General features: G+C 35.2%; 17 pseudogenes; all 17 read right to left on the bottom strand.

Moving 5' to 3' along the window:
- Positions 1-4,225: 4,225 nt before the first annotated feature.
- On the bottom strand, positions 4,226-4,346 carry LOC145645908 (5S ribosomal RNA; annotated as a pseudogene).
- Positions 4,347-6,053: 1,707 nt separating this feature from the next.
- Positions 6,054-6,172, bottom strand: LOC145646210 (5S ribosomal RNA; annotated as a pseudogene).
- A 353-nt stretch (positions 6,173-6,525) lies between these two features.
- LOC145645856 (5S ribosomal RNA) lies at positions 6,526-6,646 on the bottom strand (annotated as a pseudogene).
- Positions 6,647-7,439: 793 nt separating this feature from the next.
- On the bottom strand, positions 7,440-7,560 carry LOC145645905 (5S ribosomal RNA; annotated as a pseudogene).
- Positions 7,561-8,353: 793 nt separating this feature from the next.
- Positions 8,354-8,474, bottom strand: LOC145645855 (5S ribosomal RNA; annotated as a pseudogene).
- Positions 8,475-9,267: 793 nt separating this feature from the next.
- On the bottom strand, positions 9,268-9,388 carry LOC145645904 (5S ribosomal RNA; annotated as a pseudogene).
- Positions 9,389-11,095: 1,707 nt separating this feature from the next.
- On the bottom strand, positions 11,096-11,214 carry LOC145646209 (5S ribosomal RNA; annotated as a pseudogene).
- Positions 11,215-11,567: 353 nt separating this feature from the next.
- On the bottom strand, positions 11,568-11,688 carry LOC145645854 (5S ribosomal RNA; annotated as a pseudogene).
- Positions 11,689-12,481: 793 nt separating this feature from the next.
- Positions 12,482-12,602, bottom strand: LOC145645903 (5S ribosomal RNA; annotated as a pseudogene).
- Positions 12,603-13,395: 793 nt separating this feature from the next.
- On the bottom strand, positions 13,396-13,516 carry LOC145645853 (5S ribosomal RNA; annotated as a pseudogene).
- A 353-nt stretch (positions 13,517-13,869) lies between these two features.
- Positions 13,870-13,988, bottom strand: LOC145645369 (5S ribosomal RNA; annotated as a pseudogene).
- Positions 13,989-15,256: 1,268 nt separating this feature from the next.
- On the bottom strand, positions 15,257-15,375 carry LOC145645368 (5S ribosomal RNA; annotated as a pseudogene).
- A 794-nt stretch (positions 15,376-16,169) lies between these two features.
- On the bottom strand, positions 16,170-16,290 carry LOC145645852 (5S ribosomal RNA; annotated as a pseudogene).
- A 1,268-nt stretch (positions 16,291-17,558) lies between these two features.
- On the bottom strand, positions 17,559-17,677 carry LOC145645367 (5S ribosomal RNA; annotated as a pseudogene).
- Positions 17,678-18,945: 1,268 nt separating this feature from the next.
- On the bottom strand, positions 18,946-19,064 carry LOC145645366 (5S ribosomal RNA; annotated as a pseudogene).
- Positions 19,065-19,858: 794 nt separating this feature from the next.
- LOC145645850 (5S ribosomal RNA) lies at positions 19,859-19,979 on the bottom strand (annotated as a pseudogene).
- A 4,011-nt stretch (positions 19,980-23,990) lies between these two features.
- Positions 23,991-24,109, bottom strand: LOC145645364 (5S ribosomal RNA; annotated as a pseudogene).
- Positions 24,110-24,204: the final 95 nt, after the last annotated feature.

Below are 24,204 nucleotides of genomic sequence, written 5' to 3'. Positions count from 1 at the left end.
ATGGTATTCCTAGGTAGGGTCCCACCTCAGTACTATCCAGGCACAAACTTGCTTAGCTTCCAACTTCAGATGAGATTGGAGGCGTGCTGAAGCTGGTATGGCCGTAAAACTTAAACACTTACTCAAATTGCCTAATCATAGAAAATATGATCAAAGACCAATCTGACATTTTTTTTATTAATCCCTGCACTTGACATTCTAGAATGTTATATTGAAAGTAAATTAAAATGATGCAATAAAAGCTTACAACATCTGGTATTCGGAGGCACTAACAGACAGTTTTTTTATTAATCACTGCACTTCACATTCAAGCATGTCAGTTGGAGAGTAAATTAAAGTGATGCAATAAAAACTTACAGCATCTGCTATTCCCAGGTGCTAACAGATAGTTTGATTTAATTATTCACTGCACTTCAAATTTGAGCTTGATAGTTTGAACATAAATTTAAGGGATGCAATAAAATCTTACAGCACCTGCTATTCCCTGGTACTAAAATATTACTATTTAATCTGAACACTTCACATACAAGCATGTCAGTTGCATATTAAATTAAAGTGATGCAAGAAAAACTTACAGCATCTGCTATTCCCAGGTGCTAACAGATAGGTTTTTTTAATTAATCACTGCACTTCACATCCTAGCATGTCATCTTGAAAGTAAATTAAAGTGATGCAAGAGAAGCTTACAGCATCTCATAGTCCAAGGTGCTAAAAGATAGTTTTTTGATGAATCACTGCACTTCACATTCAGGCATGTGAGTTGGAGAGTAAATGAAAGTGATGCAAAAAAACTTACAGCATCTGCTATTCCCAGGTGCTAAGAGATAGGTTTTTTTATTAATCACTGCACTTCACATTTGAGAATGTCAGCTTGAAAGTAAATTAAAGTGATGCAAGAAAAGCTTACAGCACATGGTATTCCTAGGTAGGGTCCCACCTCAGTACTATCCAGGCACAAACTTGCTTAGCTTCCAACTTCAGATGAGATTGGAGGCGTGCTGAAGCTGGTATGGCCGTAAAACTTAAACACTTACTCAAATTGCCTAATCATAGAAAATATGATCAAAGACCAATCTGACATTTTTTTTATTAATCCCTGCACTTGACATTCTAGAATGTTATCTTGAAAGTAAATTAAAATGATGCAATAAAAGCTTACAACATCTGGTATTCGGAGGCACTAACAGACAGTTTTTTTATTAATCACTGCACTTCACATTCAAGCATGTCAGTTGGAGAGTAAATTAAAGTGATGCAATAAAAACTTACAGCATCTGCTATTCCCAGGTGCTAACAGATAGTTTGATTTAATTATTCACTGCACTTCAAATTTGAGCTTGATAGTTTGAACATAAATTTAAGGGATGCATTAAAATCTTACAGCACCTGCTATTCCCTGGTACTAAAATATTTCTATTTAATCTGTACACTTCACATACAAGCATGTCAGTTGCATATTAAATTAAAGTGATGCAAGAAAAACTTACAGCATCTGCTATTCCCAGGTGCTAACAGATAGTTTTTTTTATTAATCACTGCACTTCACATTTGAGAATGTCAGCTTGAAAGTAAATTAAAGTGATGCAAGAAAAGCTTACAGCACATGGTATTCCTAGGTAGGGTCCCACCTCAGTACTATCCAGGCACAAACTTGCTTAGCTTCCAACTTCAGATGAGATTGGAGGCGTGCTGAAGCTGGTATGGCCGTAAAACTTAAACACTTACTCAAATTGCCTAATCATAGAAAATATGATCAAAGACCAATCTGACATTTTTTTTTATTAATCCCTGCACTTGACATTCTAGAATGTTATCTTGAAAGTAAATTAAAATGATGCAATAAAAGCTTACAACATCTGGTATTCGGAGGCACTAATAGACAGTTTTTTTATTAATCACTGCACTTCACATCCTAGCATGTCATCTTGAAAGTAAATTAATGTGATGCAGGAGAAGCTTACAGCATCTCATAGTCCAAGGTGCTAAAAGATAGTTTTTTGATGAATCACTGCACTTCACATTCAGGCATGTGAGTTGGAGAGTAAATGAAAGTGATGCAAAAAAAACTTACAGCATCTGCTATTCCCAGGTGCTAACAGATAGTTTTTTTTATTAATCACTGCACTTCACATTTGAGAATGTCAGCTTGAAAGTAAATTAAAGTGATGCAAGAAAAGCTTACAGCACATGGTATTCCTAGGTAGGGTCCCACCTCAGTACTATCCAGGCACAAACTTGCTTAGCTTCCAACTTCAGATGAGATTGGAGGCGTGCTGAAGCTGGTATGGCCGTAAAACTTAAACACTTACTCAAATTGCCTAATCATAGAAAATATGATCAAAGACCAATCTGACATTTTTTTTTATTAATCCCTGCACTTGACATTCTAGAATGTTATCTTGAAAGTAAATTAAAATGATGCAATAAAAGCTTACAACATCTGGTATTCGGAGGCACTAACAGACAGTTTTTTTATTAATCACTGCACTTCACATTCAAGCATGTCAGTTGGAGAGTAAATTAAAGTGATGCAATAAAAACTTACAGCATCTGCTATTCCCAGGTGCTAACAGATAGTTTGATTTAATTATTCACTGCACTTCAAATTTGAGCTTGATAGCTTGAACATAAATTTAAGGGATGCAATAAAATCTTACAGCACCTGCTATTCCCTGGTACTAAAATATTTCTATTTAATCTGTACACTTCACATACAAGCATGTCAGTTGCATATTAAATTAAAGTGATGCAAGAAAAACTTACAGCATCTGCTATTCCCAGGTGCTAACAGATAGTTTTTTTTAATTAATCACTGCACTTCACATCCTAGCATGTCATCTTGAAAGTAAATTAATGTGATGCAGGAGAAGCTTACAGCATCTCATAGTCCAAGGTGCTAAAAGATAGTTTTTTGATGAATCACTGCACTTCACATTCAGGCATGTGAGTTGGAGAGTAAATGAAAGTGATGCAAAAAAAACTTACAGCATCTGCTATTCCCAGGTGCTAACAGATAGTTTTTTTTAATTAATCACTGCACTTCACATCCTAGCATGTCATCTTGAAAGTAAATTAATGTGATGCAGGAGAAGCTTACAGCATCTCATAGTCCAAGGTGCTAAAAGATAGTTTTTTGATGAATCACTGCACTTCACATTCAGGCATGTGAGTTGGAGAGTAAATGAAAGTGATGCAAAAAAAACTTACAGCATCTGCTATTCCCAGGTGCTAACAGATAGTTTTTTTTATTAATCACTGCACTTCACATTTGAGAATGTCAGCTTGAAAGTAAATTAAAGTGATGCAAGAAAAGCTTACAGCACATGGTATTCCTAGGTAGGGTCCCACCTCAGTACTATCCAGGCACAAACTTGCTTAGCTTCCAACTTCAGATGAGATTGGAGGCGTGCTGAAGCTGGTATGGCCGTAAAACTTAAACACTTACTCAAATTGCCTAATCATAGAAAATATGATCAAAGACCAATCTGACATTTTTTTTTATTAATCCCTGCACTTGACATTCTAGAATGTTATCTTGAAAGTAAATTAAAATGATGCAATAAAAGCTTACAACATCTGGTATTCGGAGGCACTAACAGACAGTTTTTTTATTAATCACTGCACTTCACATTCAAGCATGTCAGTTGGAGAGTAAATTAAAGTGATGCAATAAAAACTTACAGCATCTGCTATTCCCAGGTGCTAACAGATAGTTTGATTTAATTATTCACTGCACTTCAAATTTGAGCTTGATAGTTTGAACATAAATTTAAGGGATGCAATAAAATCTTACAGCACCTGCTATTCCCTGGTACTAAAATATTTCTATTTAATCTGTACACTTCACATACAAGCATGTCAGTTGCATATTAAATTAAAGTGATGCAAGAAAAACTTACAGCATCTGCTATTCCCAGGTGCTAACAGATAGGTTTTTTTATTTAATCACTGCACTTCACATCCTAACATGTCATCTTGAAAGTAAATTAAAGTGATGCAAGAGAAGCTTACAGCATCTCATAGTCCAAGGTGCTAAAAGATAGTTTTTTGATGAATCACTGCACTTCACATTCAGGCATGTGAGTTGGAGAGTAAATGAAAGTGATGCAAAAAAAACTTACAGCATCTGCTATTCCCAGGTGCTAACAGATAGTTTTTTTTATTAATCACTGCACTTCACATTTGAGAATGTCAGCTTGAAAGTAAATTAAAGTGATGCAAGAAAAGCTTACAGCACATGGTATTCCTAGGTAGTGTCCCACCTCAGTACTATCCAGACACAAACTTGCTTAGCTTCCAAGTTCAGATGAGATTGGAGGCGTGCTGAAGCTGGTATGGCCGTAAAACTTAAACACTTACTCAAATTGCCTAATCATAGAAAATATGATCAAAGACCAATCTGACATTTTTTTTTATTAATCCCTGCACTTGACATTCTAGAATGTTATCTTCAAAGTAAATTAAAATGATGCAATAAAAGCTTACAACATCTGGTATTCGGAGGCACTAACAGACAGTTTTTTTATTAATCACTGCACTTCACATTCAAGCATGTCAGTTGGAGAGTAAATTAAAGTGATGCAATAAAAACTTACAGCATCTGCTATTCCCAGGTGCTAACAGATAGTTTGATTTAATTATTCACTGCACTTCAAATTTGAGCTTGATAGTTTGAACATAAATTTAAGGGATGCAATAAAATCTTACAGCACCTGCTATTCCCTGGTACTAAAATATTTCTATTTAATCTGTACACTTCACATACAAGCATGTCAGTTGCATATTAAATTAAAGTGATGCAAGAAAAACTTACAGCATCTGCTATTCCCAGGTGCTAACAGATAGGTTTTTTTAATTAATCACTGCACTTCACATTCTAGCATGTCATCTTGAAAGTAAATTAAAGTGATGCAAGAGAAGCTTACAGCATCTCATAGTCCAAGGTGCTAAAAGATAGTTTTTTGATGAATCACTGCACTTCACATTCAGGCATGTGTGTTGGAGAGTAAATGAAAGTGATGCAAAAAAAACTTACAGCATCTGCTATTCCCAGGTGCTAACAGATAGTTTTTTTTATTAATCACTGCACTTCACATTTGAGAATGTCAGCTTGAAAGTAAATTAAAGTGATGCAAGAAAAGCTTACAGCACATGGTATTCCTAGGTAGGGTCCCACCTCAGTACTATCCATGCACAAACTTGCTTAGCTTCCAAATTCAGATGAGATTGGAGGCGTGCTGAAGCTGGTATGGCCGTGAAACTTAAACACTTACTCAAATTGCCTAATCATAGAAAATATGATCAAAGACCAATCTGACTTTTTTTTTTATTAATCCCTGCACTTTACATTCTAGAATGTTATCTTGAAAGTAAATTAAAATGATGCAATAAAAGCTTACAACATCTGGTATTCGGAGGCACTAACAGACAGTTTTTTTATTAATCACTGCACTTCACATTCAAGCATGTCAGTTGGAGAGTAAATTAAAGTGATGCAATAAAAACTTACAGCATCTGCTATTCCCAGGTGCTAACAGATAGTTTGATTTAATTACTCACTGCACTTCAAATTTGAGCTTGATAGCTTGAACATAAATTTAAGGGATGCAATAAAATCTTACAGCACCTGCTATTCCCTGGTACTAAAATATTACTATTTAATCTGAACACTTCACATACAAGCATGTCAGTTGCATATTAAATTAAAGTGATGCAAGAAAAACTTACAGCATCTGCTATTCCCAGGTGCTAACAGATAGGTTTTTTTAATTAATCACTGCACTACACATCCTAGCATGTCATCTTGAAAGTAAATTAAAGTGATGCAAGAGAAGTTTACAGCATCTCATAGTCCAAGGTGCTAAAAGATAGTTTTTTGATGAATCACTGCACTTCACATTCAGGCATGTGAGTTGGAGAGTAAATGAAAGTGATGCAAAAAAAACTTACAGCATCTGCTATTCCCAGGTGCTAACAGATAGTTTTTTTTATTAATCACTGCACTTCACATTTGAGAATGTCAGCTTGAAAGTAAATTAAAGTGATGCAAGAAAAGCTTACAGCACATGGTATTCCTAGGTAGGGTCCCACCTCAGTACTATTCAGGAACAAACTTGCTTAGCTTCCAAGTTCAGATGAGATTGGACGTTCTGAAGCTGGTATGGCCATAAATCTTAAACACTTACTCAAATTGCCTAATCATAGAGAATATGATCAAAGACCAATCTGACATTTTTTTTTATTAATCCCTGCACTTGACATTCTAGAATGTTATCTTGAAAGTAAATTAAAATGATGCAATAAAAGCTTACAACATCTGGTATTCGGAGGCACTAACAGACAGTTTTTTTATTAATCACTGCACTTCACATTCAAGCATGTCAGTTGGAGAGTAAATTAAAGTGATGCAATAAAAACTTACAGCATCTGCTATTCCCAGGTGCTAACAAATAGGTTTTTTTATTAATCACTGCACTTCACATTTGAGCATGTCAGATTGAAAGTAAATTAAAGTGATGCAAGAAAAGCTTACAGCACATGGTATTCCTAGGTAGGGTCCCACCTCAGTACTATCCAGGCACAAACTTGCTTAGCTTCCAAGTTCAGATGAGATTGGAGGCGTGCTGAAGCTGGTATGGCCGTAAAACTTAAACACTTACTCAAATTGCCTAATCATAGAAAATATGATCAAAGACCAATCTGACATTTTTTTTTATTAATCCCTGCACTTGACATTCTAGAATGTTATCTTGAAAGTAAATTAAAATGATGCAATAAAAGCTTACAACATCTGGTATTCGGAGGCACTAACAGACAGTTTTTTTATTAATCACTGCACTTCACATTCAAGCATGTCAGTTGGAGAGTAAATTAAAGTGATGCAATAAAAACTTACAGCATCTGCTATTCCCAGGTGCTAACAGATAGTTTGATTTAATTATTCACTGCACTTCAAATTTGAGCTTGATAGTTTGAAAATAAATTTAAGGGATGCAATAAAATCTTACAGCACCTGCTATTCCCTGGTACTAAAATATTTCTATTTAATCTGTACACTTCACATACAAGCATGTCAGTTGCATATTAAATTAAAGTGATGCAAGAAAAACTTACAGCATCTGCTATTCCCAGGTGCTAACAGATAGTTTTTTTTAATTAATCACTGCACTTCACATCCTAGCATGTCATCTTGAAAGTAAATTAAAGTGATGCAAGAGAAGCTTACAGCATCTCATAGTCCAAGGTGCTAAAAGATAGTTTTTTGATGAATCACTGCACTTCACATTCAGGCATGTGAGTTGGAGAGTAAATGAAAGTGATGCAAAAAAACCTTACAGCATCTGCTATTCCCAGGTGCTAAGAGATAGTTTTTTTTATTAATCACTGCACTTCACATTTGAGAATGTCAGCTTGAAAGTAAATTAAAGTGATGCAAGAAAAGCTTACAGCACATGGTATTCCTAGGTAGTGTCCCACCTCAGTACTATCCAGACACAAACTTGCTTAGCTTCCAAGTTCAGATGAGATTGGAGGCGTGCTGAAGCTGGTATGGCCGTAAAACTTAAACACTTACTCAAATTGCCTAATCATAGAAAATATGATCAAAGACCAATCTGACATTTTTTTTTATTAATCCCTGCGCTTGACATTCTAGAATGTTATCTTGAAAGTAAATTAAAATGATGCAATAAAAGCTTACAACATCTGGTATTCGGAGGCACTAACAGACAGTTTTTTTATTAATCACTGCACTTCACATTCAAGCATGTAAGTTGGAGAGTAAATTAAAGTGATGCAATAAAAACTTACAGCATCTGCTATTCCCAGGTGCTAACAGATAGTTTGATTTAATTATTCACTGCACTTCAAATTTGAGCTTGATAGCTTGAACATAAATTTAAGGGATGCAATAAAATCTTACAGCACCTGCTATTCCCTGGTACTAATAGATTTCTATTTAATCTGTACACTTCACTTACAAGCATGTCAGTTGCATATTAAATTAAAGTGATGCAAGAAAAACTTACAGCATCTGCTATTCCCAGGTGCTAACAGATAGTTTTTTTTAATTAATCACTGCACTTCACATCCTAGCATGTCATCTTGAAAGTAAATTAATGTGATGCAGGAGAAGCTTACAGCATCTCATAGTCCAAGGTGCTAAAAGATAGTTTTTTGATGAATCACTGCACTTCACATTCAGGCATGTGAGTTGGAGAGTAAATGAAAGTGATGCAAAAAAAACTTACAGCATCTGCTATTCCCAGGTGCTAACAGATAGTTTTTTTTATTAATCACTGCACTTCACATTTGAGAATGTCAGCTTGAAAGTAAATTAAAGTGATGCAAGAAAAGCTTACAGCACATGGTATTCCTAGGTAGGGTCCCACCTCAGTACTATCCAGGCACAAACTTGCTTAGCTTCCAAGTTCAGATGAGATTGGAGGCGTGCTGAAGCTGGTATGGCCGTAAAACTTAAACACTTACTCAAATTGCCTAATCATAGAAAATATGATCAAAGACCAATCTGACATTTTTTTTTATTAATCCCTGCACTTGACATTCTAGAATGTTATCTTGAAAGTAAATTAAAATGATGCAATAAAAGCTTACAACATCTGGTATTCGGAGGCACTAACAGACAGTTTTTTTATTAATCACTGCACTTCACATTCAAGCATGTCAGTTGGAGAGTAAATTAAAGTGATGCAATAAAAACTTACAGCATCTGCTATTCCCAGGTGCTAACAGATAGTTTGATTTAATTATTCACTGCACTTCAAATTTGAGCTTGATAGTTTGAACATAAATTTAAGGGATGCAATAAAATCTTACAGCACCTGCTATTCCCTGGTACTAAAATATTTCTATTTAATCTGTACACTTCACATACAAGCATGTCAGTTGCATATTAAATTAAAGTGATGCAAGAAAAACTTACAGCATCTGCTATTCCCAGGTGCTAACAGATAGGTTTTTTTAATTAATCACTGCACTTCACATTCTAGCATGTCATCTTGAAAGTAAATTAAAGTGATGCAAGAGAAGCTTACAGCATCTCATAGTCCAAGGTGCTAAAAGATAGTTTTTTGATGAATCACTGCACTTCACATTCAGGCATGTGAGTTGGAGAGTAAATGAAAGTGATGCAAAAAAAACTTACAGCATCTGCTATTCCCAGGTGCTAACAGATAGTTTTTTTTATTAATCACTGCACTTCACATTTGAGAATGTCAGCTTGAAAGTAAATTAAAGTGATGCAAGAAAAGCTTACAGCACATGGTATTCCTAGGTAGTGTCCCACCTCAGTACTATCCAGACACAAACTTGCTTAGCTTCCAAGTTCAGATGAGATTGGAGGCGTGCTGAAGCTGGTATGGCCGTAAAACTTAAACACTTACTCAAATTGCCTAATCATAGAAAATATGATCAAAGACCAATCTGACATTTTTTTTTATTAATCCCTGCACTTGACATTCTAGAATGTTATCTTCAAAGTAAATTAAAATGATGCAATAAAAGCTTACAACATCTGGTATTCGGAGGCACTAACAGACAGTTTTTTTATTAATCACTGCACTTCACATTCAAGCATGTCAGTTGGAGAGTAAATTAAAGTGATGCAATAAAAACTTACAGCATCTGCTATTCCCAGGTGCTAACAGATAGTTTGATTTAATTATTCACTGCACTTCAAATTTGAGCTTGATAGTTTGAACATAAATTTAAGGGATGCAATAAAATCTTACAGCACCTGCTATTCCCTGGTACTAAAATATTTCTATTTAATCTGTACACTTCACATACAAGCATGTCAGTTGCATATTAAATTAAAGTGATGCAAGAAAAACTTACAGCATCTGCTATTCCCAGGTGCTAACAGATAGGTTTTTTTAATTAATCACTGCACTTCACATTCTAGCATGTCATCTTGAAAGTAAATTAAAGTGATGCAAGAGAAGCTTACAGCATCTCATAGTCCAAGGTGCTAAAAGATAGTTTTTTGATGAATCACTGCACTTCACATTCAGGCATGTGTGTTGGAGAGTAAATGAAAGTGATGCAAAAAAAACTTACAGCATCTGCTATTCCCAGGTGCTAACAGATAGTTTTTTTTATTAATCACTGCACTTCACATTTGAGAATGTCAGCTTGAAAGTAAATTAAAGTGATGCAAGAAAAGCTTACAGCACATGGTATTCCTAGGTAGGGTCCCACCTCAGTACTATCCATGCACAAACTTGCTTAGCTTCCAAATTCAGATGAGATTGGAGGCGTGCTGAAGCTGGTATGGCCGTGAAACTTAAACACTTACTCAAATTGCCTAATCATAGAAAATATGATCAAAGACCAATCTGACTTTTTTTTTTATTAATCCCTGCACTTTACATTCTAGAATGTTATCTTGAAAGTAAATTAAAATGATGCAATAAAAGCTTACAACATCTGGTATTCGGAGGCACTAACAGACAGTTTTTTTATTAATCACTGCACTTCACATTCAAGCATGTCAGTTGGAGAGTAAATTAAAGTGATGCAATAAAAACTTACAGCATCTGCTATTCCCAGGTGCTAACAGATAGTTTGATTTAATTACTCACTGCACTTCAAATTTGAGCTTGATAGCTTGAACATAAATTTAAGGGATGCAATAAAATCTTACAGCACCTGCTATTCCCTGGTACTAAAATATTACTATTTAATCTGAACACTTCACATACAAGCATGTCAGTTGCATATTAAATTAAAGTGATGCAAGAAAAACTTACAGCATCTGCTATTCCCAGGTGCTAACAGATAGGTTTTTTTAATTAATCACTGCACTACACATCCTAGCATGTCATCTTGAAAGTAAATTAAAGTGATGCAAGAGAAGTTTACAGCATCTCATAGTCCAAGGTGCTAAAAGATAGTTTTTTGATGAATCACTGCACTTCACATTCAGGCATGTGAGTTGGAGAGTAAATGAAAGTGATGCAAAAAAAACTTACAGCATCTGCTATTCCCAGGTGCTAACAGATAGTTTTTTTTATTAATCACTGCACTTCACATTTGAGAATGTCAGCTTGAAAGTAAATTAAAGTGATGCAAGAAAAGCTTACAGCACATGGTATTCCTAGGTAGGGTCCCACCTCAGTACTATTCAGGAACAAACTTGCTTAGCTTCCAAGTTCAGATGAGATTGGACGTTCTGAAGCTGGTATGGCCATAAATCTTAAACACTTACTCAAATTGCCTAATCATAGAGAATATGATCAAAGACCAATCTGACATTTTTTTTTATTAATCCCTGCACTTGACATTCTAGAATGTTATCTTGAAAGTAAATTAAAATGATGCAATAAAAGCTTACAACATCTGGTATTCGGAGGCACTAACAGACAGTTTTTTTATTAATCACTGCACTTCACATTCAAGCATGTCAGTTGGAGAGTAAATTAAAGTGATGCAATAAAAACTTACAGCATCTGCTATTCCCAGGTGCTAACAAATAGGTTTTTTTATTAATCACTGCACTTCACATTTGAGCATGTCAGATTGAAAGTAAATTAAAGTGATGCAAGAAAAGCTTACAGCACATGGTATTCCTAGGTAGGGTCCCACCTCAGTACTATCCAGGCACAAACTTGCTTAGCTTCCAAGTTCAGATGAGATTGGAGGCGTGCTGAAGCTGGTATGGCCGTAAAACTTAAACACTTACTCAAATTGCCTAATCATAGAAAATATGATCAAAGACCAATCTGACATTTTTTTTTATTAATCCCTGCACTTGACATTCTAGAATGTTATCTTGAAAGTAAATTAAAATGATGCAATAAAAGCTTACAACATCTGGTATTCGGAGGCACTAACAGACAGTTTTTTTATTAATCACTGCACTTCACATTCAAGCATGTCAGTTGGAGAGTAAATTAAAGTGATGCAATAAAAACTTACAGCATCTGCTATTCCCAGGTGCTAACAGATAGTTTGATTTAATTATTCACTGCACTTCAAATTTGAGCTTGATAGTTTGAAAATAAATTTAAGGGATGCAATAAAATCTTACAGCACCTGCTATTCCCTGGTACTAAAATATTTCTATTTAATCTGTACACTTCACATACAAGCATGTCAGTTGCATATTAAATTAAAGTGATGCAAGAAAAACTTACAGCATCTGCTATTCCCAGGTGCTAACAGATAGTTTTTTTTAATTAATCACTGCACTTCACATCCTAGCATGTCATCTTGAAAGTAAATTAAAGTGATGCAAGAGAAGCTTACAGCATCTCATAGTCCAAGGTGCTAAAAGATAGTTTTTTGATGAATCACTGCACTTCACATTCAGGCATGTGAGTTGGAGAGTAAATGAAAGTGATGCAAAAAAACCTTACAGCATCTGCTATTCCCAGGTGCTAAGAGATAGTTTTTTTTATTAATCACTGCACTTCACATTTGAGAATGTCAGCTTGAAAGTAAATTAAAGTGATGCAAGAAAAGCTTACAGCACATGGTATTCCTAGGTAGTGTCCCACCTCAGTACTATCCAGACACAAACTTGCTTAGCTTCCAAGTTCAGATGAGATTGGAGGCGTGCTGAAGCTGGTATGGCCGTAAAACTTAAACACTTACTCAAATTGCCTAATCATAGAAAATATGATCAAAGACCAATCTGACATTTTTTTTTATTAATCCCTGCGCTTGACATTCTAGAATGTTATCTTGAAAGTAAATTAAAATGATGCAATAAAAGCTTACAACATCTGGTATTCGGAGGCACTAACAGACAGTTTTTTTATTAATCACTGCACTTCACATTCAAGCATGTAAGTTGGAGAGTAAATTAAAGTGATGCAATAAAAACTTACAGCATCTGCTATTCCCAGGTGCTAACAGATAGTTTGATTTAATTATTCACTGCACTTCAAATTTGAGCTTGATAGCTTGAACATAAATTTAAGGGATGCAATAAAATCTTACAGCACCTGCTATTCCCTGGTACTAATAGATTTCTATTTAATCTGTACACTTCACTTACAAGCATGTCAGTTGCATATTAAATTAAAGTGATGCAAGAAAAACTTACAGCATCTGCTATTCCCAGGTGCTAACAGATAGTTTTTTTTAATTAATCACTGCACTTCACATCCTAGCATGTCATCTTGAAAGTAAATTAATGTGATGCAGGAGAAGCTTACAGCATCTCATAGTCCAAGGTGCTAAAAGATAGTTTTTTGATGAATCACTGCACTTCACATTCAGGCATGTGAGTTGGAGAGTAAATGAAAGTGATGCAAAAAAAACTTACAGCATCTGCTATTCCCAGGTGCTAACAGATAGTTTTTTTTATTAATCACTGCACTTCACATTTGAGAATGTCAGCTTGAAAGTAAATTAAAGTGATGCAAGAAAAGCTTACAGCACATGGTATTCCTAGGTAGGGTCCCACCTCAGTACTATCCAGGCACAAACTTGCTTAGCTTCCAAGTTCAGATGAGATTGGAGGCGTGCTGAAGCTGGTATGGCCGTAAAACTTAAACACTTACTCAAATTGCCTAATCATAGAAAATATGATCAAAGACCAATCTGACATTTTTTTTTATTAATCCCTGCACTTGACATTCTAGAATGTTATCTTGAAAGTAAATTAAAATGATGCAATAAAAGCTTACAACATCTGGTATTCGGAGGCACTAACAGACAGTTTTTTTATTAATCACTGCACTTCACATTCAAGCATGTCAGTTGGAGAGTAAATTAAAGTGATGCAATAAAAACTTACAGCATCTGCTATTCCCAGGTGCTAACAAATAGGTTTTTTTATTAATCACTGCACTTCACATTTGAGCATGTCAGCTTGAAAGTAAATTAAAGTGATGCAAGAAAAGCTTACAGCACCTGGTATTCCTAGATAGGGTCCCACCTCAGTACTATTCAGGCACAAACTTGCTTAGCTTTCAAGTTCAGATGAGATTGGACGTTCTGAAGCTGGTATGGCCATAAATCTTAAACACTTACTCAAATTGCCTAATCATAGAAAATATGATCAAAGACCAATCTGACATTTTTTTTTATTAATCCCTGCACTTGACATTCTAGAATGTTGTCTTGAAAGTAAATTAAAATGATGCAATAAAAGCTTACAACATCTGGTATTCGGAGGCACTAACAGACAGTTTTTTTTATTAATCACTGCAATTCACATTCAAGCATGTTAGTTGGAGAGTAAATTAAAGTGATGCAATAAATACTTACAGCATCTGCTACTCCCAGGTGCTAACAGATAGTTTGATTTAATTATTCACTGCACTTCAAATTTGAGCTTGATAGCTTGAACATAAATTTAAGGGATGCAATAAAATCTTACAGCACCTGCTATTCCCTGGTACTAAAATATTACTATTTAATCTGAACACTTCACATACAAGCATGTCAGTTGCATATTAAATTAAAGTGATGCAAGAAAAACTTACAGCATCTGCTATTCCCAGGTGCTAACAGATAGTTTTTTTTAATTAATCACTGCACTTCACATCCTAGCATGTCATCTTGAAAGTAAATTAATGTGATGCAGGAGAAGCTTACAGCATCTCATAGTCCAAGGTGCTAAAAGATAGTTTTTTGATGAATCACTGCACTTCACATTCAGGCATGTGAGTTGGAGAGTAAATGAAAGTGATGCAAAAAAAACTTACAGCATCTGCTATTCCCAGGTGCTAACAGATAGTTTTTTTTATTAATCACTGCACTTCACATTTGAGAATGTCAGCTTGAAAGTAAATTAAAGTGATGCAAGAAAAGCTTACAGCACATGGTATTCCTAGGTAGGGTCCCACCTCAGTACTATCCAGGGACAAACTTGCTTAGCTTCCAAGTTCAGATGAGATTGGAGGCGTGCTGAAGCTGGTATGGCCGTAAAACTTAAACACTTACTCAAATTGCCTAATCATAGAAAATATGATCAAAGACCAATCTGACATTTTTTTTTATTAATCCCTGCACTTGACATTCTAGAATGTTATCTTGAAAGTAAATTAAAATGATGCAATAAAAGCTTACAACATCTGGTATTCGGAGGCACTAACAGACAGTTTTTTTATTAATCACTGCACTTCACATTCAAGCATGTCAGTTGGAGAGTAAATTAAAGTGATGCAATAAAAACTTACAGCATCTGCTATTCCCAGGTGCTAACAAATAGGTTTTTTTATTAATCACTGCACTTCACATTTGAGCATGTCAGCTTGAAAGTAAATTAAAGTGATGCAAGAAAAGCTTACAGCACCTGGTATTCCTAGATAGGGTCCCACCTCAGTACTATTCAGGCACAAACTTGCTTAGCTTTCAAGTTCAGATGAGATTGGACGTTCTGAAGCTGGTATGGCCATAAATCTTAAACACTTACTCAAATTGCCTAATCATAGAAAATATGATCAAAGACCAATCTGACATTTTTTTTTATTAATCCCTGCACTTGACATTCTAGAATGTTGTCTTGAAAGTAAATTAAAATGATGCAATAAAAGCTTACAACATCTGGTATTCGGAGGCACTAACAGACAGTTTTTTTTATTAATCACTGCAATTCACATTCAAGCATGTTAGTTGGAGAGTAAATTAAAGTGATGCAATAAATACTTACAGCATCTGCTACTCCCAGGTGCTAACAGATAGTTTGATTTAATTATTCACTGCACTTCAAATTTGAGCTTGATAGCTTGAACATAAATTTAAGGGATGCAATAAAATCTTACAGCACCTGCTATTCCCTGGTACTAAAATATTACTATTTAATCTGAACACTTCACATACAAGCATGTCAGTTGCATATTAAATTAAAGTGATGCAAGAAAAACTTACAGCATCTGCTATTCCCAGGTGCTAACAGATAGGTTTTTTTAATTAATCACTGCACTTCACATCCTAGCATGTCATCTTGAAAGTAAATTAAAGTGATGCAAGAGAAGCTTACAGCATCTCATAGTCCAAGGTGCTAAAAGATAGTTTTTTGATGAATCACTGCACTTCACATTCAGGCATGTGAGTTGGAGAGTAAATGAAAGTGATGCAAAAAAAACTTACAGCATCTGCTATTCCCAGGTGCTAACAGATAGTTTTTTTTATTAATCACTGCACTTCACATTTGAGAATGTCAGCTTGAAAGTAAATTAAAGTGATGCAAGAAAAGCTTACAGCACATGGTATTCCTAGGTAGGGTCCCACCTCAGTACTATCCAGGCACAAACTTGCTTAGCTTCCAAGTTCAGATGAGATTGGAGGCGTGCTGAAGCTGGTATGGCCGTAAAACTTAAACACTTACTCAAATTGCCTAATCATAGAAAATATGATCAAAGACCAATCTGACATTTTTTTTTATTAATCCCTGCACTTGACATTCTAGAATGTTGTCTTGAAAGTAAATTAAAATGATGCAATAAAAGCTTACAACATCTGGTATTCGGAGGCACTAACAGACAGTTTTTTTTATTAATCACTGCAATTCACATTCAAGCATGTTAGTTGGAGAGTAAATTAAAGTGATGCAATAAATACTTACAGCATCTGCTACTCCCAGGTGCTAACAGATAGTTTGATTTAATTATTCACTGCACTTCAAATTTGAGCTTGATAGCTTGAACATAAATTTAAGGGATGCAATAAAATCTTACAGCACCTGCTATTCCCTGGTACTAAAATATTACTATTTAATCTGAACACTTCACATACAAGCATGTCAGTTGCATATTAAATTAAAGTGATGCAAGAAAAACTTACAGCATCTGCTATTCCCAGGTGCTAACAGATAGGTTTTTTTAATTAATCACTGCACTTCACATCCTAGCATGTCATCTTGAAAGTAAATTAATGTGATGCAGGAGAAGCTTACAGCATCTCATAGTCCAAGGTGCTAAAAGATAGTTTTTTGATGAATCACTGCACTTCACATTCAGGCATGTGAGTTGGAGAGTAAATGAAAGTGATGCAAAAAAAACTTACAGCATCTGCTATTCCCAGGTGCTAACAGATAGTTTTTTTTATTAATCACTGCACTTCACATTTGAGAATGTCAGCTTGAAAGTAAATTAAAGTGATGCAAGAAAAGCTTACAGCACATGGCATTCCTAGGTAGGGTCCCACCTCAGTACTATCCAGGCACAAACTTGCTTAGCTTCCAGGTTCAGATGAGATTGGAGGCGTGCTGAAGCTGGTATGGCCGTAAAACTTAAACACTTACTCAAATTGCCTAATCATAGAAAATATGATCAAAGACCAATCTGACATTTTTTTTTATTAATCCCTGCACTTGACATTCTAGAATGTTATCTTGAAAGTAAATTAAAATGATGCAATAAAAGCTTACAACATCTGGTATTAGGAGGCACTAACAGACAGTTTTTTTATTAATCACTGCACTTCACATTCAAGCATGTCAGTTGGAGAGTAAATTAAAGTGATGCAATAAAAACTTACAGCATCTGCTATTCCCAGGTGCTAACAAATAGGTTTTTTTATTAATCACTGCACTTCACATTTGAGCATGTCAGCTTGAAAGTAAATTAAAGTGATGCAAGAAAAGCTTACAGCACCTGGTATTCCTAGATAGGGTCCCACCTCAGTACTATTCAGGCACAAACTTGCTTAGCTTTCAAGTTCAGATGAGATTGGACGTTCTGAAGCTGGTATGGCCATAAATCTTAAACACTTACTCAAATTGCCTAATCATAGAAAATATGATCAAAGACCAATCTGACATTTTTTTTTATTAATCCCTGCACTTGACATTCTAGAATGTTGTCTTGAAAGTAAATTAAAATGATGCAATAAAAGCTTACAACATCTGGTATTCGGAGGCACTAACAGACAGTTTTTTTTATTAATCACTGCAATTCACATTCAAGCATGTTAGTTGGAGAGTAAATTAAAGTGATGCAATAAATACTTACAGCATCTGCTACTCCCAGGTGCTAACAGATAGTTTGATTTAATTATTCACTGCACTTCAAATTTGAGCTTGATAGCTTGAACATAAATTTAAGGGATGCAATAAAATCTTACAGCACCTGCTATTCCCTGGTACTAAAATATTACTATTTAATCTGAACACTTCACATACAAGCATGTCAGTTGCATATTAAATTAAAGTGATGCAAGAAAAACTTACAGCATCTGCTATTCCCAGGTGCTAACAGATAGTTTTTTTTAATTAATCACTGCACTTCACATCCTAGCATGTCATCTTGAAAGTAAATTAATGTGATGCAGGAGAAGCTTACAGCATCTCATAGTCCAAGGTGCTAAAAGATAGTTTTTTGATGAATCACTGCACTTCACATTCAGGCATGTGAGTTGGAGAGTAAATGAAAGTGATGCAAAAAAAACTTACAGCATCTGCTATTCCCAGGTGCTAACAGATAGTTTTTTTTATTAATCACTGCACTTCACATTTGAGAATGTCAGCTTGAAAGTAAATTAAAGTGATGCAAGAAAAGCTTACAGCACATGGTATTCCTAGGTAGGGTCCCACCTCAGTACTATCCAGGGACAAACTTGCTTAGCTTCCAAGTTCAGATGAGATTGGAGGCGTGCTGAAGCTGGTATGGCCGTAAAACTTAAACACTTACTCAAATTGCCTAATCATAGAAAATATGATCAAAGACCAATCTGACATTTTTTTTTATTAATCCCTGCACTTGACATTCTAGAATGTTATCTTGAAAGTAAATTAAAATGATGCAATAAAAGCTTACAACATCTGGTATTCGGAGGCACTAACAGACAGTTTTTTTATTAATCACTGCACTTCACATTCAAGCATGTCAGTTGGAGAGTAAATTAAAGTGATGCAATAAAAACTTACAGCATCTGCTATTCCCAGGTGCTAACAAATAGGTTTTTTTATTAATCACTGCACTTCACATTTGAGCATGTCAGCTTGAAAGTAAATTAAAGTGATGCAAGAAAAGCTTACAGCACCTGGTATTCCTAGATAGGGTCCCACCTCAGTACTATTCAGGCACAAACTTGCTTAGCTTTCAAGTTCAGATGAGATTGGACGTTCTGAAGCTGGTATGGCCATAAATCTTAAACACTTACTCAAATTGCCTAATCATAGAAAATATGATCAAAGACCAATCTGACATTTTTTTTTATTAATCCCTGCACTTGACATTCTAGAATGTTGTCTTGAAAGTAAATTAAAATGATGCAATAAAAGCTTACAACATCTGGTATTCGGAGGCACTAACAGACAGTTTTTTTTATTAATCACTGCAATTCACATTCAAGCATGTTAGTTGGAGAGTAAATTAAAGTGATGCAATAAATACTTACAGCATCTGCTACTCCCAGGTGCTAACAGATAGTTTGATTTAATTATTCACTGCACTTCAAATTTGAGCTTGATAGCTTGAACATAAATTTAAGGGATGCAATAAAATCTTACAGCACCTGCTATTCCCTGGTACTAAAATATTACTATTTAATCTGAACACTTCACATACAAGCATGTCAGTTGCATATTAAATTAAAGTGATGCAAGAAAAACTTACAGCATCTGCTATTCCCAGGTGCTAACAGATAGGTTTTTTTAATTAATCACTGCACTTCACATCCTAGCATGTCATCTTGAAAGTAAATTAAAGTGATGCAAGAGAAGCTTACAGCATCTCATAGTCCAAGGTGCTAAAAGATAGTTTTTTGATGAATCACTGCACTTCACATTCAGGCATGTGAGTTGGAGAGTAAATGAAAGTGATGCAAAAAAAACTTACAGCATCTGCTATTCCCAGGTGCTAACAGATAGTTTTTTTTATTAATCACTGCACTTCACATTTGAGAATGTCAGCTTGAAAGTAAATTAAAGTGATGCAAGAAAAGCTTACAGCACATGGTATTCCTAGGTAGGGTCCCACCTCAGTACTATCCAGGCACAAACTTGCTTAGCTTCCAAGTTCAGATGAGATTGGAGGCGTGCTGAAGCTGGTATGGCCGTAAAACTTAAACACTTACTCAAATTGCCTAATCATAGAAAATATGATCAAAGACCAATCTGACATTTTTTTTTATTAATCCCTGCACTTGACATTCTAGAATGTTGTCTTGAAAGTAAATTAAAATGATGCAATAAAAGCTTACAACATCTGGTATTCGGAGGCACTAACAGACAGTTTTTTTTATTAATCACTGCAATTCACATTCAAGCATGTTAGTTGGAGAGTAAATTAAAGTGATGCAATAAATACTTACAGCATCTGCTACTCCCAGGTGCTAACAGATAGTTTGATTTAATTATTCACTGCACTTCAAATTTGAGCTTGATAGCTTGAACATAAATTTAAGGGATGCAATAAAATCTTACAGCACCTGCTATTCCCTGGTACTAAAATATTACTATTTAATCTGAACACTTCACATACAAGCATGTCAGTTGCATATTAAATTAAAGTGATGCAAGAAAAACTTACAGCATCTGCTATTCCCAGGTGCTAACAGATAGGTTTTTTTAATTAATCACTGCACTTCACATCCTAGCATGTCATCTTGAAAGTAAATTAATGTGATGCAGGAGAAGCTTACAGCATCTCATAGTCCAAGGTGCTAAAAGATAGTTTTTTGATGAATCACTGCACTTCACATTCAGGCATGTGAGTTGGAGAGTAAATGAAAGTGATGCAAAAAAAACTTACAGCATCTGCTATTCCCAGGTGCTAACAGATAGTTTTTTTTATTAATCACTGCACTTCACATTTGAGAATGTCAGCTTGAAAGTAAATTAAAGTGATGCAAGAAAAGCTTACAGCACATGGCATTCCTAGGTAGGGTCCCACCTCAGTACTATCCAGGCACAAACTTGCTTAGCTTCCAGGTTCAGATGAGATTGGAGGCGTGCTGAAGCTGGTATGGCCGTAAAACTTAAACACTTACTCAAATTGCCTAATCATAGAAAATATGATCAAAGACCAATCTGACATTTTTTTTTATTAATCCCTGCACTTGACATTCTAGAATGTTATCTTGAAAGTAAATTAAAATGATGCAATAAAAGCTTACAACATCTGGTATTAGGAGGCACTAACAGACAGTTTTTTTATTAATCACTGCACTTCACATTCAAGCATGTCAGTTGGAGAGTAAATTAAAGTGATGCAATAAAAACTTACAGCATCTGCTATTCCCAGGTGCTAACAGATAGTTTGATTTAATTATTCACTGCACTTCAAATTTGAGCTTGATAGCTTGAACATAAATTTAAGGGATGCAATAAAATCTTACAGCACCTGCTATTCCCTGGTACTAATAGATTTCTATTTAATCTGTACACTTCACTTACAAGCATGTCAGTTGCATATTAAATTAAAGTGATGCAAGAAAAACTTACAGCATCTGCTATTCCCAGGTGCTAACAGATAGTTTTTTTTAATTAATCACTGCACTTCACATCCTAGCATGTCATCTTGAAAGTAAATTAATGTGATGCAGGAGAAGCTTACAGCATCTCATAGTCCAAGGTGCTAAAAGATAGTTTTTTGATGAATCACTGCACTTCACATTCAGGCATGTGAGTTGGAGAGTAAATGAAAGTGATGCAAAAAAAACTTACAGCATCTGCTATTCCCAGGTGCTAACAGATAGTTTTTTTTATTAATCACTGCACTTCACATTTGAGAATGTCAGCTTGAAAGTAAATTAAAGTGATGCAAGAAAAGCTTACAGCACATGGTATTCCTAGTTAGGGTCCCACCTCAGTACTATCCAGGGACAAACTTGCTTAGCTTCCAAGTTCAGATGAGATTGGAGGCGTGCTGAAGCTGGTATGGCCGTAAAACTTAAACACTTACTCAAATTGCCTAATCATAGAAAATATGATCAAAGACCAATCTGACATTTTTTTTTATTAATCCCTGCACTTGACATTCTAGAATGTTGTCTTGAAAGTAAATTAAAATGATGCAATAAAAGCTTACAACATCTGGTATTCGGAGGCACTAACAGACAGTTTTTTTTATTAATCACTGCAATTCACATTCAAGCATGTTAGTTGGAGAGTAAATTAAAGTGATGCAATAAATACTTACAGCATCTGCTACTCCCAGGTGCTAACAGATAGTTTGATTTAATTATTCACTGCACTTCAAATTTGAGCTTGATAGCTTGAACATAAATTTAAGGGATGCAATAAAATCTTACAGCACCTGCTATTCCCTGGTACTAAAATATTACTATTTAATCTGAACACTTCACATACAAGCATGTCAGTTGCATATTAAATTAAAGTGATGCAAGAAAAACTTACAGCATCTGCTATTCCCAGGTGCTAACAGATAGGTTTTTTTAATTAATCACTGCACTTCACATCCTAGCATGTCATCTTGAAAGTAAATTAATGTGATGCAGGAGAAGCTTACAGCATCTCATAGTCCAAGGTGCTAAAAGATAGTTTTTTGATGAATCACTGCACTTCACATTCAGGCATGTGAGTTGGAGAGTAAATGAAAGTGATGCAAAAAAAACTTACAGCATCTGCTATTCCCAGGTGCTAACAGATAGTTTTTTTTATTAATCACTGCACTTCACATTTGAGAATGTCAGCTTGAAAGTAAATTAAAGTGATGCAAGAAAAGCTTACAGCACATGGCATTCCTAGGTAGGGTCCCACCTCAGTACTATCCAGGCACAAACTTGCTTAGCTTCCAGGTTCAGATGAGATTGGAGGCGTGCTGAAGCTGGTATGGCCGTAAAACTTAAACACTTACTCAAATTGCCTAATCATAGAAAATATGATCAAAGACCAATCTGACATTTTTTTTTATTAATCCCTGCACTTGACATTCTAGAATGTTATCTTGAAAGTAAATTAAAATGATGCAATAAAAGCTTACAACATCTGGTATTAGGAGGCACTAACAGACAGTTTTTTTATTAATCACTGCACTTCACATTCAAGCATGTCAGTTGGAGAGTAAATTAAAGTGATGCAATAAAAACTTACAGCATCTGCTATTCCCAGGTGCTAACAGATAGTTTGATTTAATTATTCACTGCACTTCAAATTTGAGCTTGATAGCTTGAACATAAATTTAAGGGATGCAATAAAATCTTACAGCACCTGCTATTCCCTGGTACTAATAGATTTCTATTTAATCTGTACACTTCACTTACAAGCATGTCAGTTGCATATTAAATTAAAGTGATGCAAGAAAAACTTACAGCATCTGCTATTCCCAGGTGCTAACAGATAGTTTTTTTTAATTAATCACTGCACTTCACATCCTAGCATGTCATCTTGAAAGTAAATTAATGTGATGCAGGAGAAGCTTACAGCATCTCATAGTCCAAGGTGCTAAAAGATAGTTTTTTGATGAATCACTGCACTTCACATTCAGGCATGTGAGTTGGAGAGTAAATGAAAGTGATGCAAAAAAAACTTACAGCATCTGCTATTCCCAGGTGCTAACAGATAGTTTTTTTTATTAATCACTGCACTTCACATTTGAGAATGTCAGCTTGAAAGTAAATTAAAGTGATGCAAGAAAAGCTTACAGCACATGGTATTCCTAGTTAGGGTCCCACCTCAGTACTATCCAGGGACAAACTTGCTTAGCTTCCAAGTTCAGATGAGATTGGAGGCGTGCTGAAGCTGGTATGGCCGTAAAACTTAAACACTTACTCAAATTGCCTAATCATAGAAAATATGATCAAAGACCAATCTGACATTTTTTTTTATTAATCCCTGCACTTGACATTCTAGAATGTTATCTTGAAAGTAAATTAAAATGATGCAATAAAAGCTTACAACATCTGGTATTCGGAGGCACTAACAGACAGTTTTTTTATTAATCACTGCACTTCACATTCAAGCATGTCAGTTGGAGAGTAAATTAAAGTGATGCAATAAAAACTTACAGCATCTGCTATTCCCAGGTGCTAACAAATAGGTTTTTTTATTAATCACTGCACTTCACATTTGAGCATGTCAGCTTGAAAGTAAATTAAAGTGATGCAAGAAAAGCTTACAGCACCTGGTATTCCTAGATAGGGTCCCACCTCAGTACTATTCAGGCACAAACTTGCTTAGCTTTCAAGTTCAGATGAGATTGGACGTTCTGAAGCTGGTATGGCCATAAATCTTAAACACTTACTCAAATTGCCTAATCATAGAAAATATGATCAAAGACCAATCTGACATTTTTTTTTATTAATCCCTGCACTTGACATTCTAGA

This window comes from Electrophorus electricus, chromosome 13, assembly GCF_041902795.1.
Source record: "Electrophorus electricus isolate QZ-2024a chromosome 13, ASM4190279v1, whole genome shotgun sequence".
NCBI classification, from domain to species: domain Eukaryota; kingdom Metazoa; phylum Chordata; class Actinopteri; order Gymnotiformes; family Gymnotidae; genus Electrophorus; species Electrophorus electricus.
The sequence above is the reverse complement of the archived record's forward strand: the minus strand, read 5'-3'. Positions and strand labels throughout refer to the sequence as shown.